This window comes from Thermobia domestica, chromosome 4 (assembly GCF_964235325.1).
Source record: "Thermobia domestica chromosome 4, izTheDome1.hap1.1, whole genome shotgun sequence".
Classification (NCBI taxonomy): Eukaryota; Metazoa; Arthropoda; class Insecta; order Zygentoma; family Lepismatidae; genus Thermobia; species Thermobia domestica.
Window position 1 is genome coordinate 253,937,972 of NC_137457.1, and position 14,368 is coordinate 253,952,339.

At 35.2% G+C, this 14,368-nt stretch overlaps 1 protein-coding gene across 3 annotated transcripts in view; it reads left to right on the forward strand.

The window, feature by feature from the left end:
* Positions 1-14,368, forward strand: part of Khc-73 (Kinesin heavy chain 73) — a 571,786-nt gene that overhangs the window by 196,965 nt on the left and 360,453 nt on the right. The gene's annotated exons all lie outside the window — the stretch shown is intronic.

Sequence of the window (14,368 nt, forward strand, 5' to 3'; positions counted from 1 at the left end):
TTGTCCTTAATCTCCGCAACTTAATCAAGAATCATACGGAATGTCGGAAAGAAGAAAACGAGATAGAGGAAGAAGAGGAATACGATATTGAGTTCGTAGAAGAGTGTAGACTAAATACACATCAAGATGCTCTCAGAAGTTTAAAGGAACTGCAAAAATTTGCCTTACGGAAAAATGATTCTGATTCACTTAGTATAATTGCTCAGGCTAAAGTGTATGCGGAAAGTCAAGCAGCAATGTACACAGAAAACCCTGCTTGGCTATTAGAAAAATAAAGAAAACGTGTGCATAGTATATTTTGTATTCATTTTAATTTTTTGTGTATTTATTCGTAGAAGAAAGAATCACTGTAATCGAACAATGTACGTACAGCAATATATTTTCTCAGTATGCCCCTTTATAAGCATGTATTTTTTTAAAAAAGAAAGGAAAGATCTACCTCCACTAAGCGGAAACCTGATTTTAACGGAAATTTTTGCAAGTCCCGCTCGATTCCGCTAAAGACAGGTTTCACTGTATAATTTAATTTATTGCTACTGCACGTTTATTTGAAAATTGCCAAAATCCTGCCGCGAGCGAGAAAAGTATTAAAATTCCGAGCACGTAACTCCGTACAACGCACAGAGTGATTTAAATAAATCTTTACCATGTTGTTAACATTTAAAGAAGTCACAACAAATATTAATAATGAGCTCTGCTTTATACAGTGAATATGGAAGAATCATTTTGTTACACGATATGTTTCAAATGTTCTCTACTTTCCTGCAGAGGAAATCAACCCTTCCCATGAATAGTGGTGTTACTCATTTTTCATAGTGTTCTCATAGTTAATATCATCTTGTTGGTCGATTTCCATCCACTCGATTCTTCAAGTAGGTCCACGAGAAAAAGTCTTTAGATGTTAGATTGGGTTATCTTCTTTTACACGCCAGGAACTGGGGGTGCGTAGTTTATGACGTTAAATTCTGATTTTTAAAACAATAATTAGTTCATTTTACTATCATTTTCCAGATACTGTTGGATTCGCTTTATATATATATATATATATATATATATATATATATATATATATATATATATATATATATATATATATATATATATATATATATATATATATATATATATATATATATATATATATATATATATATATACAGTGGCGGATCTAAGGGGGGCTATAGGGGGGCCCCTCCCTTGATCATATCCTGGATCCGCCCCTGTATATATATATATATATATATATATATATATATATATATATATATATATATATATATATATATAGGGTAACTGTCCCAATAATTGACACCGTCGTCTTTTTTCCGACGCAACAAGACTGCGGGACTAGGTACAAGCAAATGCTGCCACCTTTTCTTCCTTTGCAGTGTTGTTAATCCCACACCACTGTTAATATTATTGCCTCTAAGTAGTAGTTCTCCAAAGAAAACAGAAAATCGATGGACAGTGCAAAATAGTACTATAATAGCTATATTAGCGAAAGAAATAAACATGTTTATCCAAGTGGAAACTTATAAATCAGCTTGATAAGTTGGTAGAAAATTATATGGTTCATTAGAATAAGATATTAGGAGATGTCAATTACTGGGTCACAAGGTGTCAATTACTGGTGAATCTCACAAATCTTGGTGTCAATTACTGGTACAATGATCAACTTTTCGTATACATATTGTAAAAAAATATAATTATTAGTCTATTATTTTTATGATGGTCTATATAGATGAAGGAAGAATGCCTTCGTACCTCTACGAGAGATCAGTAAGTCAGGCTCATTTAAAGGGTGAAGAAACTTGCAATTTGTCAAACACTGTTCTTATACTGTCAATTATTGGGACAGTTACCCTATATATTCTCTTCATTCTCTTTAAGTCATCCACTAATGTTCAATAAAAGTATGGAGAGGGGGGATTAGCGTAGGTAAGATCCTTAACGAACTTTTTTTACCCGTTAATTTATATGAGGATTATTTTTGTGCTTTCGTTAAAATGAACTGGCATTCGTAATGTTACTGATTTCTCCTTCATGTCTAGTTAAATATCCGTAGTTCTTTCAAAATGAATTTGCATTATACGTAAATTTATTACTAAAATTATATTGAATACAGTGGTACTTCGGGTTAAGAAAACTTCTAGTGACGAACGAATCGAACCCATGAACACAATTTCCGAACAAATTTTGACTCGACCCGTGAACAGTTCCTTGACACACGAATGTACACACACACATAGCCTTCCGCTTGCTAACAGCAACATTTGCATCCAGACTTTACATCTTACATTGTTCTTGATACTTTATTTATTTTTTTTTTTTTTTTTGAGAAGAAATGTTTTCTTGGATTAAATTAATCTTTATTATGGTTCCCCCTTCTGTACTTTTTACTTGTGCCAGCAACTATGAACCACAAAGGTAAAGTTATACCGTATATTTTATATTGTACTACATACATATATTTTTACCGTTAGTAAATCCATGAACAACTTAAAAAAAAAAAAAAATCTGCGAGTGAGGTGGAAAACGGGTTAATTGGAATTACTATAATTTCAATGGTAAAAGTTGTTTGTGTTCACGAACAACGTTACAGAGCGAATTATAAAGGTTACCAAGAAAGTTCTGTCGCTTTTTGTGGAGGTCTTTATTCAATTGGTTCTTACACCGTGAGTTGAATGCGAATGGAAATAAGGTGGAGTTTAGTTGTTGGTGTGGGTATATCTAACATACTACCTGGTTGTGGCAGTTCAGTTACACCGTGAACTTGCGTTAAGGACAGAGTGAACATGGGACCTCCACAGAGCGTCATAAGGGTGTGCATGTTGTACGAGTTCAAACTGGAGTCAAATTCCGCTGCAGCGGGGCGGAAGATATGCCAGACCTTTAGTGAGGGTGTCGTGACTACGCCGACAGTGCAGCGGTGGTTAAGGAGAGTGACGACACACTCGAAGACGCACCACGTACCGGAAGACCAACACATGCCAAAATGAAGATCTTCACTCAGCAATTGAGGTGAGTGGCCAGACATGTGAGAAACTGGGACTGCAATTCAGTGTGAGTGGAGAAACCATTCGGCAGCACCTCCATCAACTTCGGAAGCACTACAAGTTGGAACGATGGGTCCCACATGATTGGAGTTCGTGGCCAGAAGGCAACGTGAGCAATCACATGTGTTTCTTTGCTGTCTCTTCTGAGGAAGGAGCCATTTCTGGACAGGGTGTTGACATGTGATGAGAAGTGAGTCCTGTACGAAGCTCCACGTCGCCGTCATCATTGGTTAGCATCCCATGAACCGGTTCCAATACAGCCGAAACCAGCACTGTACCTGAAGAAGGTCCTCGTGTGTGTTTGATGGACTGCTCGCGGTATCGTGCATCGGAAACTTCTACCAGCGGGTGAGAGCATCAATGTATACTGTCAGTTGTTGAGCCGTGTTCAAGAAAAACTCAAAAGTCTGTGGTCCTCCTGTTGCAGGACAACGCTAAGCCCCACGTGGTTAGGATGACCCAGGACACAATTCTGTGCCTTGGATGGGAAACAATATTGCATCCGCTATACTGCCCGGACATTGCCCCGTCCGATTATCACCTGTTCCATTCCTTGGACAATCACTTTAGAGAACGTTAGTTCAAATCACTTCACGGCCCACCAAGTTCTACTGCGATGGAATCCATGGCCTTCCAGAACATTGGCAGAGGTCGTCGCTGCTGATGGGGACTATTTTTGATCTTCCAGGTACGTGTTAGGTGACATATCGGTGTTCGAAAGTGTGGGTGAAAAAGCGACAGAACTTTCTTGGTTACCTTTATAATTACGTAACCCGAGGTACCACTTTATTAAATAATTAAATTACCGTATTAAAATTTAATTTTCAGGAATTAAGAGATATTTAAATAGATTTGAAGAGAAACCAGACAAACAATTCACAGTAGAAATCAATGGAATAAACAAGTATGATGCAGGTATTCGTTCACCATAATTTGAAATGAGCAATGTAGATGATTTTGAAACTATAAATATATTACTAATTTTAGTTACAAAGTCATAGGTGTTTGAATTTGTCTAGCTGTTATATTATTTTTATTTATTGTTCATAAGTTTGTTGAACACAAGTGGTCAGGTATGATATGTAAAGTACGATGAGTGTCTCTTAAAAGAGAATGAAGCACCATTAGGTGGTTTAAAAGTGGAGAGATTTGTCAGATAACCTTATTGTACTTATAGGGTCAGTTAACTTTTGTGAAAATGCATTGTGTAGCTGTTAAGATTTGCGCTCTTATTTGAAGGTGTGCCAACTGTTGAGAGGAGACATCCTGTCTGCGTGGTCGCCTACACTCTTCTTCTTTTCCTTTCTTTTTAACCGGTGACTCACACGCCGATTTCAAAGCACAAGGATTCTTGCGTGTGATCAAGTTGTCGTCGATTCTCTTTTTGTTTTCATCTTTTCTTTTCGGACACTGACCGAACGCTTCCCACAGATCTTAAAATCTAGCATTTTCTGTATTTTTGAAAAGTGGAGATAGCGAGAAAGCGATCAATTTTTAATACTCTCCGATCGATAAAAGTTATTATCAAATCATACTTTATACAAGTAAGCGTGATAGTATTTAAAGTATTTCTGTTTTAGGAAATAGGTACATGTACTACGCAGTGACAACGCCAACTTAATTTTTTTTTTTAGAGGGGCACTTATTTTGTTGTACACCGAAAATAATATTTTTATAGTACTTGAGACTTGCATTATAATACACCATGTCTGACGGGCGCAGTTGGAGGATGATTATGCCATCGGGACACTCAACAGTCATCCTCTTTGTAACCCTTGAAATTCGACACTTCTTCCCTTAAAGTGCTATACATACATAAGATCCTGGGTTCCATCTAATCTGGAAACAGATCGAATAATTATTTATTATATTGTCTTTTAGGCCATGGTTCCTCAATTTGTGGCACTCGTACCATTGGTAGTATCCGAAATACTGCGGGTGTCACGAAGACCTTCTGTTGTGTGAAAATAATTCTCTTGTTTGAGACAAAAAATGAGAAGTATGGCGGACTTGAACTGAAGTACTATAATCAGGAAACTGTATTCACTTAATGTTATTTTTATGTTTATTATTATGTTTTACATTGGCGTGTTTTAATAATCTATTCTACAGATCTGACAATCTGTTTTAATAATCTGCTTTTTGAAGTTGGTGTTTCAACTTGTATCTGACTCCTTTTAAGTATCTAAAAAAAATACAATTTTAATTTAGTTACAAAATAAATCAATGCGATTTTAATTTTGTCTCTGAGATAAAAAAGAAAATAATACCTTTTCACAATAACTTTGAGCAGAGATGTATGCAGGGCAAGGAATAGGTGTTGGTCTTGCTCCGAAATTCCAACTTTTGTGTAATATTAGTCAAATTAGAGGGGTGATTTTGCAAATTTTAATATAATTTGTCTTCGTGTTGAATTTGGAGCCCCCAAAAGGTTTGGACCTCCCTGAAATAAATTCATGTCTTCGTGTCTGACTAATAGTATGGTAATATTTTCTATAATTAATATTTGGTACGTCGGTGGGAAAGATTGAGAACTCTTGGGTAAAGCCTATTTTACTCAGTCAAAGAAAGTTTGAACAAGACTTGAGATTTTCATGTTAAAAAAAAAGATGTTGAACATACTTGAGCAAGAGTCGCAAATGAATGTGGAACTCTTGTACACGATCATAGAAGTATTGAATCCTATTTTTAATATACTTGTTGGTGGGTGACAAGTGATGGAAATTTTGAATAAAGTGAAAGCGAAACTGTGTGCTGATTTAGTTCAGACTTGCGCTTGGATTAAGTTCACAGTTAACATCCTTACACCTACACGAAAGTGGCAGTAATTTTGGGTTAGATTTACATTAACATAATCACTTCTGCGTGAATGATAATAGTTGGCGTTGTTCAGTTCGCTGTACATAACAGTTGCTCTTGTACTGAATGTTTTTTCTTCATAAGATTGTGTCCGATATTTTGCCGCATATTTGTTATTAGTACTGTCACTTTTCTTAACGGAGGATATCAACTGATGATGCTACTGAACTTGGGGGTTGATTGGGTATTGAACGCCCTTGAATTGGATTGTTTAGAAACTAGGCCGAAACGAGGCCGAATGGACTTTTCGTGCTGTATATTATTTCATGCATTAAATGTACTTCACTAGATTTAGACCAAATGCACTACCAAATGCAGACTGTAAGCCCAACTTACATTGGAATCATTTGCATGGAAAGGTATTCTTTTCTCCCGAATGTTCAAGGGCGAGCGACTAACGCATTTGTTATATTCCTATCTTTTCACCATGGCAATTTCTCAATCCATACATATCCAATTCGCTCCCTTCTTAATTTTTTAATATTTCTTTATGCACTTAGAGCGTCTATATATATACACACATTTTCCTTGAGTACTAAATTTTTTCCACGTTTCATATAAGTTCTGTCAAAACGTTCTACTAGTCTATATGTTGTTTTACAAAGACAAATGCTCAAAATGGAGGACTCAAAATTGAAAAATTCGCAAAATATTACCTCTCTATAACTTACGGTTCCCAAGATATGCCTTCTTAAATCTCCCGAAATCCGAACATTTTGAGCCAATATTTGGAGAATGGTGGACAGTTGGTCAGCGGCCACTGGTTACTATTCGGTACCAAAATGTTCATCATTCTCTTAGGTATTGATCAACATCAATAGGATCTCTCTATGACTTACGGTTCCCGAGATATGGCTCCTTAAATCTTCCAAAATCGGATTTTTTTTTTTTTTTTTTTTTGCCAATATCTTGGGAACGGTAAGAGTGACGCGAATTCTTTCAGATAATTTTTTATGTTCTATCGAATGGAGAACTCAAACGTCATGTTGGTCAAAATAGTGCTGTTAAAATTTGAATAACTACTTATTTGAATAATGGAATCTTCATATGTTCGTTATTCGGATAATCGTTGGAGTAATGGATAATTATTGGAGCAATTATTCATATAACAGAAAAAAACGGATAACGAATATTCGAATAATTTCAACAGCACTAGTTCATAAGTCGCTCCTGTCGATGTCCGGACTATTCAGTTACCCCTACGTGCCTCAACGCTGTCCCAAAATTCTCGTATACCTGGCAACTCTGAGAGATTTTCCAATCCGCTTTCCTCATCTTATGATTCCCTCTTCGAAACGAGGAGGACTTGGCATACAACTGTCATTTCGTTTCCCCAACACACATTTGTCACTGTTACGCCTAATAATTTCCAAACATTAGCACAAGCAACTCTCTTCAGCACACAACACCGGTGGCTTCTATTGTGTGAAGGGTAATCGACATTTATAGCGGTTGGTCCTCTCCACAAACAAATGATACGAAATGCAAGCCGCACACTGTAAAAAAGGATGCAGCGGTATGTTTTAGTCAAGCACACAATAAATCAATTCATTCTCAGTGTAAATATATTTACTAATTAATATAACGAGACACAATTATTTCTCTTTCCACATCATTTGTTTCCAACACCGAATCCTAATTTTAGAGGTTTGATTTATATATAAAATAGCTGAAATGCCCGTTCTTCGCACAGAGAGAATAAATTTATGTAAAATACGAGGGCTTACACGGAGAGAATAGATTTATGGAGAATACGAGGGCTATCCAGAAAGTAAATCACATTTTTGAATAAAAAGAAGACAAGTAAATGACTACCACTCCCAGTTTCAATATTAATTTGGATATCACTCCATACAAACAAAACCTCTTTACGCGATGTACACGTGACACTGCTACATGTTCATTAAATTGGTTACACAAAATACAGGAAACGTAGGTTCAAATTTCATGGTTGTTTCTTCTTTATTGTGTAAGTCTACATTAGAAACTAATCTCACAGAGTCTGAGAATCATTTTGTTTTCTACTTGTTTTACATATATAATTTCAAATTTGTCTTTAAAAAGAAAACTTATTACAACTCCAATTAGTTGTATGGGAAAGGCTGGCGCAGATGTAAAGAGATTGCAATATACTTGGCACCAAACACTGTGGTCAGACTTGGTCGACTAGAACCTTGACGACACGTGTAGTTTTCCCTGATGTTCCCACTCAGTCTAATATCAGGTCACTGTCACATTCGAATGCCCCACATGGGTGGATATTGCATGATTCGACCAGCCGGGTACATGCAAACTTACAATGAGGACTCTTTCAAAATTTGTCAAATACGGTAACGTTAACCCACACAAATACGTGGCATTAAGCGTAGTCCTTCACAATACTCACTAACCACCAGACACTGCGCACGCCCCTTATATACCCTAACATAGACGCAGTCACGTGGCGACAACAGTAATGCACTCTAGTGAAACGTTCTAGCTGTCACAGATCATTGCAACTTACCGACGCTTTGCACACGTTCGAAATTAAGTCGACATCGGACCATTCCTAAAGTGTTTCAGTTTTGTGTCAGTCAGTGTAACAAAATAAACGATGACCAAAGCTTCAACACACATTGTATTTTAAAGTGTTACTGTTTCAGATATCTAACATATCCTTCATCAGACACTATATAGACATTATAGTTTAAAATACAGTATGTGTGTTCAAGCTTTGGTCAGCGTTTATTTTGTTACAACATCCAATCCAAAGCCATGGATAGTGCTGTTATAGCCAGTGTAATTACAAAAATGTGTCCAGTTTTAATCTAGGACCATCCTTTAAAAATTGTTTTCGGAAAGATACTGAGGAAAATTTTACATTACTGAATATGATCAGTGTTGAAACTGCGTTAAGTGAGTACTATTTTTACTCCTTCACATTCTGCCATCAATGACACGTCACTTGTTGCAAATTTAGAAGCTACAATGGACTATAGATATCCATGTACTAGCATCGTTTTGACCGAGGAATTACTCTATTTAATAACTTCATTAATTGAAATGGTCTGTTTTTCTTTCTCTTTTGCATCTTCTACTAAGGGTATAGTCAAATATGTCCTATCCCTGCATATCCATCCAATCTGATTACTGCATATTATAACACATTAACACACTTGTAAAATGTATCAAAATACGCTCTAAGTGCATAAAGAAATATTAAAAAATTAAGAAGGGAGCGAATTGGATATGTATGGATTGAGAAATTGCCATGGTGAAAAGATAGGAATATAACAAATGCGTTAGTCGCTCGCCCTTGAACATTCGGGAGAAAAGAATACCTTTTCATGCAAATGATTCCAATGTAAGTTGGGCTTACAGTCTGCATTTGGTTGTTCGTTAAATAAATAAGTAAATAAATAAATGTGGTTTCGTAGACTAGAAGTTGATGCAGGTAAGAATTAAGATATAGTAGAGGGATGAATATCTTCAGAGGCAACGCACTAAGCTTGAGTAAGCAAAGTTTCCAAGCAATTATGTTCAATTCAAGTCCAGAGTTTTAAGAGAATTTACTATTACATATTTCATAAATTACTCCTCTTTGAAAGTCACCTATTGAAAGTTTTAAATTAGTTACTCGCAATTCATGAACATAACCACATAAATATCCATAAAAATCTTGCTATTAAACAAACAACATGTTTCTGAAAAGAAATCTTCTGAAGTCGTAACTAAATAATTGTTGTTTGCACAGACTCACGTGTTCTGGGCTCGAATCAGGCTTCCTTTTCAGTAGAGATGAGCTGCTTGGCAGTGAGTAACTAGTCATCCATTTTAAATAAAATACAGGGAATTTTCCCTAACATTCGTTCAGTTGTAACTATTACTCTCTGCGATTTGCAATGTCTACAAGAGGAAGACTCTTCGGAATACTGAACTTTCACCGTAATCCGTAAGTTTTTCTCCTTACTCATAGACAACGTTGTTACACGAAGGGGAAAATTAATGTCACTCAGTGGAATCAAGTGGAAGCCTAAAACAGGAAACTGCATTAAATATGTCAGTAGTGTACTTTTACACTTAATTATGTAGTGCAATACAACTGTTTTATTTCGTTTGTTAACCCTTTGTCCTTCAAGTACATATTCTCAAATTCAAAATAACACAGAAAGTATTCAGAACGTCTTTTAAAACTTATATTTGTTTTGTTAAAAATATTAACAAATAATGACGTTAACAGCTTTTTTAATTCAGCCAATAGTCTATAAGCAGCGATCGTCAACTCATTGAAGAATATGATATCCTTACATTTAGTGGCAAATTTAAATTTGGTAAGCAAATGTTAATGCATTTTATATTTCATACTCGCATTTCCAGGTTAGAAATATGTGCATTATACATTATTATAATCCGCACAATGACATCTTCCAATTTGATATTACGCATACATTACATAAACGGAAAATTAAAGTTTTAAGAATTATTGTTAATTTTGTGCTATCCCATTAATAAAAATGTGCACTGTCATCGTGGAAATGCTTTTGATGGGCATATATTTTAGTGTTAGTTTCACCTTAGTAAGTGATGTGGTTCTCATATAAAGTCAGTTTCTAGGTTTACATAAATTGTCTCGATTTTCTTGAAAACTGCTCGTGAGGATTTGTAGGATCCAGTTTGAGAATATCTTCTCCGCATTTTTGGACTACATAAAGCGTTTGAAAGACCTTATCTTGGGAACGGTTTGTACTGTAAGGATTAATCTTGCGTGATAGTCTGTGCGTCCGCAGAATTAAACGTATTGAAGTTCCTTTTATTGTCCGAAGCCCACTCTAAGGCCGAGGGCATACTGATGAGAGGAGAGGCAGTGGAGCCGAGGTACAGTACTGTGAGCAATGCAACAAAACCTCGTAGGTATATTCACTCGAGCACGTGCTACACGAAGGCCTCTCAAACGTTATGACTGATGCATATATTCAGCGCTTTAAGGCTCTCTCTTCATCCTCTCCTTTCTCGGCCTGGCTGTCCTGCTTTTGCTCAATATGCGGCCGGTCTAATAGTAGCCTCCGTTTTATTATTATTATTTTTTTTATAACTTTTGTATTGGCATAAGGACGCGAAACACAAAAACACAACTCAAGTCCGAGAATTTGTCAGGCAGAATTGTAGGCAGTGTTCAGTCAATATGTAACGTCTCCATTCAGAGGAGCTCACTGTTGATTTCTTGTTTTTGTTCAATTTTCAATTTGTATTTCCTTATTACATGTAATTGATGAACGGCCAAGTTTTTGTGGCAGCCAACAATATCTCAAATACGTAACTATTTTAATAGACACTTTATATAAAATGTCGTTATAACAAATGCTAATATAACAAAATTTTTAGAATTGCGAAATTACTTGTAGTCTTGTTCCCCTTTCAATTTAATGAATTTCAAACTTTCTCTATAACAAATCAAAATTTCAACTTTTCTTGCCTATAGTTAATTTTAATTTTATCAAAATATAGGGACCTAATTGAAATTTATCCTGTTTGATGATGATGAGGCGGAAGAGATATTTTAAAATGATCGCCAGATTTTGACTTATACATGTGTGTTAATTTCGTATGCAGTGGTTGGCAACTTTCTCAAACGTCTTTCTTATCCAGGAGTATTCAGAAGAAAATCCAGACTTTTGGCAAAAATAGAAACCTTAGAACATGGTGTAGAATGTTAAAAATATGGTAAGCTGAAAGATTACAGAAATACCTCTTGCAATTATTGTCATACCATATTATTTCATATATATATATATATATATATATATATATATATATATATATATATATATATATATATATATATATATATATATATATATATACTCCTTTATCTAATAAATATAAGCTTTTCTATGTAAATTCATGTTGAAGCAATGTAGATTCTGAAGTGGATATGACAACAGGTTCTTGAGAATTGTCTTATTTCATCATCATCATCATCGTGATAATCTGCCATTATTGGCAGGTCACTTGCTGCAACTGAGAAGCTTGCTTGCTCCACAGTCTTCAGCTAACATCTTATTTCAGTGCAACAAAATTTCACTGTAAAATATTAATATCGGAGGCGCCATTTTGCTGTACTACGATGTTCTGGGGACCGAAGTTTGATCTTACTTTTCCGTTACTTTGAAGATTTAAAACAAAATCTGTCTCGATCCTTGCATATAAGCTTCTCTCGCTCGTAAGCATTGGGATTGTAATGTAAATATTCATATTATTGCTGTTTTTCGAATAATTGGTCGAGTAATTATTTGTTTTGAATAACTATTCGTTATTCCAGTTACATTCGAATAAATAATTATTCGTTATTCGACTAATTGGTTCAATACCTATTCGATATTTGAACAATTGTCAAATAATTATTCGTTAGTAGAATAAATAATTATTTGTTATTCGAATAATTGGTCCAATAACTGTTCGTTATTCGAATAATTATCAAATAATTATTCGTTATTCCAATAATTAGACGAATAATTAATTATTCATTATTTATATAATTAGTCGAATAACTACTCATTATTCAAATAACTAAATAATTATTCGAACTTACTTTTGGCGCGAGAGATCCATGGTTCGATTCTCGTTCACGCAAGTTTGTGGTGGACAACATCGAGTCTGTGGGTTTTCTCGGAGTTTTCCCGTTTTCTTCTACATACTCATTCCATCAATACTTTTTTGATCATTCACTTTCATTAATCATCCGTTCCTCTTATTCTACAGGGCATAATCGTGGGCGTTAAGCTAGAAATTCCATTTCATTTAAGTTATTGGAACACTTACTCGAATAAATCGATATTATTCGAATATTCGAAGAATCCCTTGTTCGAATTAACAGCAGTAATCTATATAATAGTACAATAGTATTTTTCTAATTTGCCAGTGGAAATTTGAAGTTGAGAAGGCATGTCAATCCTGCTTTCGGCTCTTGGCTGTTGGTGTGTCGCACTGCTGCAGCTCTGGAACCTCGTTGCTATGGCCACTGTTGCTATGGCAACTGAGGCGTACAAGAAGAGGGGTGTTTCTGCACTGCGGACGGAGACGTTCTCTTTGTGCGTTTCTCTCTCTTCATTGCTCCTTTTCTCGGTGGAGACAACAACTGTACAGCATGTGCATAGATAAGAGATGGATGGATATCCTTTGTGGATTTACTTGTCTTTTCACTTCATTCAATTTTTATAACATGCTTTCAGATAGAAGCAGCAGCATCTGTACTGGTTGCTTTTTTGTTTTGTGAGGTAATGGTCTAGTGACGTAAGTGGTTTGTAGGTAACAAAAGCTTCATTATATTAATTCAGTAAAAGAGCTGGGATCAAATTAAACTAAATTAAAACACTTTTGAAGGGTGCTTAATAGTTGTGGGTTTTAGTATAGAAGTTAATCTCTCGTCGTCGTCACTAACACCTGAATGGAAACTATACTCTGGAGGTCCTGCCTTTTCTTTTTAATGGGAGTAGCAAATCGTGGGCTTAAAAAAAAAAAAAAAAAAAAGTTATTTTACATTTAGAATATGATTCTAGTTAGTACAGATATGTGAAATTCATTCACTAATACTTTATCCAATATATCTCAATTGTCACTAAGCGTTCTCTATATGTTAAATTAAGATTTCATTTCATTTCATATACTGAATATGGGCAAATAAAGGGTCAGGGAAATTGAAACAGTCACCCATACAGATACATGAATTGTCCAGTTGTACTTGTTTGATTTGGTTCATTTCAACTTAGTGACTCTTCCAGCAGCAATCTATATAAGACGTGGACCTGTAGCTTGACGTGGGATCCGAATTACATAAATTCCCACCGGAAATCGAACCTGGGTCTTGAGCGCCAAAGGCTAGTTGTACTTGTGTTATACATAATGAATGAATTTTTCATATTTGTTTATTATTTGTCCAGTTATAAGAATATGGTAATTCTGCATATTGGATTCTTAAACGGAATTACAGTTGACTCAAAACGACACCCATCTATACAATAAGAATACTTTCACGTAGTATGGATAATTAAGATAAAATAAAATGTCAAAATTAGTCTTACCATTTCATTCTCATCTATTCTTGTACAATATACCAAACAATACGTGAATCTACTTGTGAAGTCATGTTTTATTTCATAGGAATAGAGCGTTTCTTTATACCCAAGAGCGTATATAGTTTTTAAAATTAGGTCTATTATTACTAAGTTAGGGTGTTTATTTATATAATTTTAAAAATCTCTTTCTTCAAATAGGGACAAATGGCAGATTTATATTTTGCAAGTACGTAGGTAATATTTATTTAGTTAACTAGTTTTCAAAGACATGCGACTTAGTGGTCTACTCCTACACTTCGCCTGAAAGGAATGAAATCCGAGCTATTGCTCTACTTGAGGTCGATACCGTTAGACCGTCCGGGCTGTAGTTGCACTTATCTGTGTAGTAGTTGCTGTGCATCA